Source organism: Oncorhynchus mykiss, chromosome 12, assembly GCF_013265735.2.
Source record: "Oncorhynchus mykiss isolate Arlee chromosome 12, USDA_OmykA_1.1, whole genome shotgun sequence".
NCBI lineage: Eukaryota > Metazoa > Chordata > Actinopteri > Salmoniformes > Salmonidae > Oncorhynchus > Oncorhynchus mykiss.
In genome coordinates this window covers 9,684,001-9,690,512 of record NC_048576.1, presented here as the reverse complement: position 1 = coordinate 9,690,512, position 6,512 = coordinate 9,684,001, and the positions used below count along the sequence as shown (strand labels likewise).

Genomic DNA, 6,512 nt, shown 5'->3' with positions numbered 1-6,512 from the left:
TATTCCTCCTCCACCAAACTTTACAGTTGGCACAATGCATTCGGGCAGGTAGTGTTCTCCTGCCATCCGCCGAACCCAGATCCGTCCAGCCAGATGAAGCATGATTCATCACTCCAGAGAACGCGTTTCCACTGCTCCAGAGTCCAATGGCGAGCTTTACACCACTCCAGCCGACGCTTGGCATTGCGCATGTTGATCTTAGGCTTGTGTGTGTCTGCTCGGCCTTGGAAACCCATTTCCTGAAGCTCCCGACAAACAGTTGCTGACGTTGCTTCCAGAGGCAGTTTGGAACTCGGTGGTGAGTGTTGCAACCGAAGACGGGCAATTTTTATACACTAAGTACTCCGTGGTCTCATTCTGTGAGCTTGTGTGGCCTACCACTTCAAGGCTGAGCCGTTGTTGCTCCTAGACATTTCCACTTCACAATAACAGCACTTAGAGTTGACTGGAGCAGCTCTAGCAGGGCAGAAATTTGATAAACTGACTTGTTGGAAAGGTAGCATCCTATGACGGTGCCACGTTGAAGTCACTGAGCTCTTCAGTAAGGTCATCTTACTACCATTGTTTGTCTATAGAGATTGCATGGCTGTGTGCACCTGCCAGCTATGGGTGTGGCTGAAATTACCGAATCCACTCATTTGAAAGGGTGTCCATATACTTTTGTATATAGTGTATCATGCACACAGTGTGCAGACTTTTCTTTGGGGAAAGCTTGTTGTTGGAGATGTGAAAAGGTAAATAGTATGATTATTGTTCACAAGATCATATCAGTAAGAGTACCAACATACTGTATGTCCCAACAAATTTTGTGGTTTATTTGAATATTAATTCATTGTCAGATCTGTTATGACAGTTTGTTAACAACGGCTCAATGTAAGATTTCGAGATTCTTATCTCCTATATGGCCCCAGGGGCCATGTCTAACTTTTCAAAGTCAAGCTGTCAACCATTTGAATTGGTCATACTGCAGGCTACAGTAGACTAGAGGATGGTGACAGGCAAGGGGACTTTGGTAAGACTTCAGAAGAACACTGCACCATGTAGACAGTGATATGTACAGTTCTGTCTGACTAAGATAACAACTGTCATCGTCATATAGGGTTTCATGTTCTCTCGTTGGCACGAGGATCTTCATCACAGGTATTAGAACCTTTTAAAAAAAAAAAACACAAAGATGGAGGCCAATACATGCAATGAAGGGAAGTGAAGTTGCTACCTTTACATTTCCTATTGTTATGAATAACTATAAATTACAGTTACAAAGATATTGTGTATGATAGTCTTTATGAATAATAGCTGAATGTGAAATAGGTAGTGTAGACGTCTGCCTGTCTACCCTACCAGGTTAGTGCGTTGGTGCCCCCCTCCTCCACTATTTAGTCAGGGTCGATCGATACTTCCCTGCCGCTTATCACTGAGGGGAATTAACTGTTAGTCCATACAACCCCCTTCTGGCTACATAAAGGGAGGGGAAGGGAAAGCAACATTCCCAAATGCTGACTGTCTCTCTGTCTACACACCTGCGCCTCTCCACAGACCTGCGTCAACCCACCATGGACTGCTGCAAACCGGACTGGACTTGTAGGGCTACCTGGTCTTTACCGAAGAGCCTGGATGAGACGGTACAAAGAAGGAGACACATGCTTTGTCTGAAATGGCACCACTTGAGCATACAGGGAAAATGGTGTGGTTTTGGATGCACTCAGAGAGCAGTCCTGTCCTGGGGCCTACAGAGAGGGAGTGGAACGGGGAGAGGGGCCAAGACGGTCCACCAACAAGTAGTCTCACGGTGAGTTACCGTAGGATCTCAAGGAGCACGTCATCTAACACAAGACAACACCATCAAGGAGGGGGAATTGGTGTATTTCAGAAGAAGATGCATGTTGTACTAGACCGGACTAGACTGGATCGGACTGGACGAAACCGGACTAGACTGGATCGGACTGGACGAAACCGGACTAGACTGGATCGGACTGGACGAAACCGGACTAGACTGACTGCTCCATCTGACAAGCGGCAGGTTTATTCACATAGTTGAGTAGAGCCTTACTGCAGATGGATGAATGGTCACCGAAGCTCATAATGTGAGGAGAAATGAGCCTTTACATAGCAGACCTGTATATCCTACTGTAGTGCACCTGTATATATCTTTATATACTACTTCCTACTGTAGTACACCTGTATATATCTTTATATACTACTTCCTACTGTAGTACACCTGTATATATCTTTATATACTACTTCCTACTGTAGTACACCTGTATATATCTTTATATACTACTTCCTACTGTAGTACACCTGTATATATCTTTATATACTACTTCCTACTGTATTACACCTGTATATATCTTTATATACTACTTACTACTGTAGTACACCTGTATATATCTTTATATACTACTTCCTACTGTAGTACACCTGTATATATCTTTATATACTACTTCCTACTGTATTACACCTGTATATATCTTTATATACTACTTCCTACTGTAGTACACCTGTATATATCTTTATATACTACTTCCTACTGTAGTACACCTGTATATATCTTTATATACTACTTCCCACTGTAGTACACTTGTATACATCTGTATATCTTTATATACTACTTCCTGCTGTAACACAACTGAATATATCTTTATATACTATATCCTACTGTGGCACAACTGAATATTTCTAAATACTACCTCCTGCTGTAACACAAATGAAAATATCTTTATATACTACTTCCTACTGTAGTACACCTGTATATATCTTTATATACTACTTCCTACTGTAGTACACCTGTATATATCTTTATATACTATATTCTACTGTAGTACACCTGTGCCTTCGGAAAGTATTCAGACCCCTTGACTTTTTACACGTTTTGTTATGTTACAGCCTTATTCTAAAAATCTTTATTTTTATTTTTATGTAATCCTCAGCACTATACACACAATACCCCATAATGACAAAGCGTGCACAGGTTTTTAAATTTTTTTGCAAATGTATTACAAATAAAGAACAGAAATACCTCATTTAAATAAATTGCACATCTATCGACACACACCTGTCCTTATAAGGTCCCACAGATGACAGGAATTTTTCGTAGAGCTCCGAGACAGGATTGTGTCGAGGCACACATCTGGGGAAGTGAACCAAAAATTGCCTGCAGCATTGAAGGTCCACAATAATACAGTGGCCTCCATCATTCTTAAATGGAAGGAGTTTGGAATCCACCAAGACTCTTCATAGAGTTGGCCACCCGGCCAAACTGAGCAATCGGGGGAAAAGGGCCTTCCTTGGTCAGGGAGTCTGTACTGTTACATGGCAGTCTCACTAGTTATCAGTCTAAATTCATTTTAAGACTGAAATACTATTTGTAGGTGGTCATTTCTACATTGAAACACATCCAACAGCCTATGAAATTCCCCAGGGACAAACGTACAATAGATGACTAATCTCTCTCTCCCCCACATCCCAGGTATTCCCTTCCCTCCGTCTTTATCCTCCGAAGCTGTGGAGTGTGACAATGGTGTTTGTGTCCTCTGCTATCAAACGCCATTTTCACACTAAATAGCTACGTTGAGAAGAGAACAGCGTCACCGCGACCCCGTGTCCTGAAGTCAGTCAAACAGAGACAGTGGCGGGGAAGTAAGGGTCACACCTTACATGGCCATATATCCTGGTTGGTTAACTCAATGCGGTTTGGTTCTCTCTTCACAGGCCTTGAATCTTGTTGTTGCTGGTTTGAGAGGGGATTGTTGTTGCATGTATTCCTCCTACCCACCATGGGAAATAAGGTCATGAACTAAATACAGAGAGCGTATAAAGTTTGTAGTTTGAGTAAAGTTTGGCTGGATGAGATTTTAATACGACTGGTCGTGATTGATCACATGCTGACTGTAAAATGTACGTTTTAAAAGCAGACGTGTGATACAGTGGCAAAACATGAAGCTTCAGATGCTTGCTGACCCATTTCCTTCTCTGCCTACACGTTACACTGTGTTACTAATGCACAGACATCTTTTAGAGACCAAGATACATGAAGCTTCAGATGCTTGCTGACCCATTTCCTTCTCTGCCTACATGTTACACTGTGTTACTAATGCACAGACATCTTTTAGAGACCAAGATACATGACCCATTGTGTTTTCATGTGATGCTGGAAGAAAATAGCATTGCGTCCTCTGTGTTGTCTATGTTGTCAATGAATCCAAATTAAAAACATGTCTCTACTTACATAATGTTGGTCTTTGGTGTCTAGTTTAATGACTGTAGGACATGGGTTGGTCTTTGGTGTCTAGTTTAATGGCTGTAGGACATGACCTTTCACACTTTGGAAGTTTAAATTCCAATAAAGTTTACTGTTTCAGTGAGACTCACTAGGCAGAAAAACAACACTTCCTGGGACACAAAGAGGGAGCCTACAGTGTTAATGGGGCCGTTGGTTTTCAGACAATCAGTCACAGGAGGTTGCTGGGACCTGGGGAGGATGGGCTCCTGGTAATGATTGGGGCGGAATGAGTGGAATGATGTCAAATACATTAACCACATGGTTTCCATGGTTTCCAGGTGTTTGATGCCATTCCATTAGCTCTATTCCAGCCATTTCCTCTTATTGCAGCCTCCACTACAGCAGAGGGTGGAGAAGAAAAGCTACAAGTTATATGCAAGGAAACCATGAATGAAGTCAAGCCAACCTGCCGGTTCCAAGTGGGGAAGAGCATCTGCTTTCTTTTTCAAATAGAAATAACAGCATTCTCCATGCACCTTAATTGATACATTTATAAAACCTAAATAAATTAGTAATCCGTCTGGAGAAGTGGATTGTAAAAGCAGCCATATGGAAGCAAACTGAAAATCATATCACCATGAAATGAATTGTGGCCACATTGAAATAGGACAAAAATAGCTGTGCCATTCCGATTTTAGTTTGCGTGCCCTTGTGATTTTCTTGGATGACATTTGGAGACCCAAGCTGATGGGCTGAAACTGCCGAGTTGATGTACGCGTTTTAGAATGGTTGGATTATACGCCCGGGTTTTTTTGTTTTATTTTACAATTTGTATCATGTTAAACATTAGCCACTATCGTTAGCCACCATCAGTAATAACCACATATATTTATTTTTGCATCATTCCATTCCATTTACCTTTCTTTCCTCTGTCACGTCCGTGTGAATTGTTCCTGAGACTCGCTAGTAATATTGGATTAAATTAGGCAAACGTTGTGCAATAATTGGGGGCCACGTAACGTAGCCTGTTTGCATCATTATAGAACTCAGTCCGCACATAGCAGGTTAAACCTGGAGCCTGGCGCACGGTTCAAGACGACTGGACCGTTGATGATTAGTGAGAATTAGGATGGATTTTATTGTTCAACCCTTATTGTACACTTTTTTCTAACTTCCAATATTTAATGTATTGAACTTGACTATGACAACTTTCAGAATGAATCAAACCACTGTATTTTTTATTCATTAATATATTCTGTGCATAAAGGCTCTCCAAACTGTTTTTTATTTTATTCGTACATAGGCTATTTCCTAACCGCCAAATCTGCCTAAATAATCTACAAGATCAAAGTATTTTTAAATCTACCAGTTGGTTCTGAAACTGAAACAAATATACATAGATGGCTGTCTTTCATTGATTCCTACGGTATATTCTCTATTTAACGGGATGGTTTAAGATACATGTACTGAAAACCCCATTGAATAAAAATTCACGAGAAAATCTGTTGGCCAGAAAGTGGTTTTCAGTGGTTGAATGACATTTATTCAGAGCGCGCAAGGTAGCCACACCGGCAGAGGCAACTGAATAAATTAAGTCTGAATACCAAATACTGAGAAGTGTTTAGGAAAAACATACATTTATAAATCGGTATCGGGGCCCTACATGAGTTACATTCACTTGAGTGTGCTGCACCACCAACATCACAATATAATATCTAACTTATCAAACATCAAGCAAGGCTCCAGATAAGTATTACACTCTAATACAAATGGAAAAGGCAATATCCGATTACATATAACCCAATATTCATATGGTGATGTGGATCATTTGTTTTATATTGAATCGGAGAGACCGTATGAATGAATACCTCAGCTGGACGAATACTCAGACATGGCAGACATTGTTTACTGTAGTCTAGCGCTGTGGTAGTCCAAAAGACCGGCAGATGGCGATATTGAGTCGTTTCATCTCTGAGGCAGACTGCAGGGGTAGCATAGCTGGAGGCATTCTGGCCGAGCCAAGCACGTCAGACATCAGGCATGAGATGTCAAGAGGAGGAGATCTCAGGGGGCGAAGTGGTGTACTCTCACTCTGACTGGTCCTTCATTATTCTGTCACTGAAACTGTAACTGTGCTGCAGGCTACTACCACATCGCTGCTATTGCAGTACCTTACATGTACCATCATATACTTTTCAGTTTGATACTGTACATCTTAAATATCTGTTATACATAATTTCAAATTACATCTATTGGCAACCTCTAGTTACCTTACAACAACAAAAGACAATAC

The 6,512-nt window shown here is 41.2% G+C and overlaps 1 long non-coding RNA gene across 1 annotated transcript; it reads left to right on the top strand.

The window, feature by feature from the left end:
- Nucleotides 1-1,457: 1,457 nt before the first annotated feature.
- LOC110536932 lies at nt 1,458-4,224 on the top strand. The gene is made up of 2 exons (XR_002475525.2): nt 1,458-1,789; nt 3,467-4,224. It is a non-coding gene; the product is annotated as an uncharacterized LOC110536932 (long non-coding RNA).
- The last annotated feature ends 2,288 nt before the right edge of the window (nt 4,225-6,512 follow it).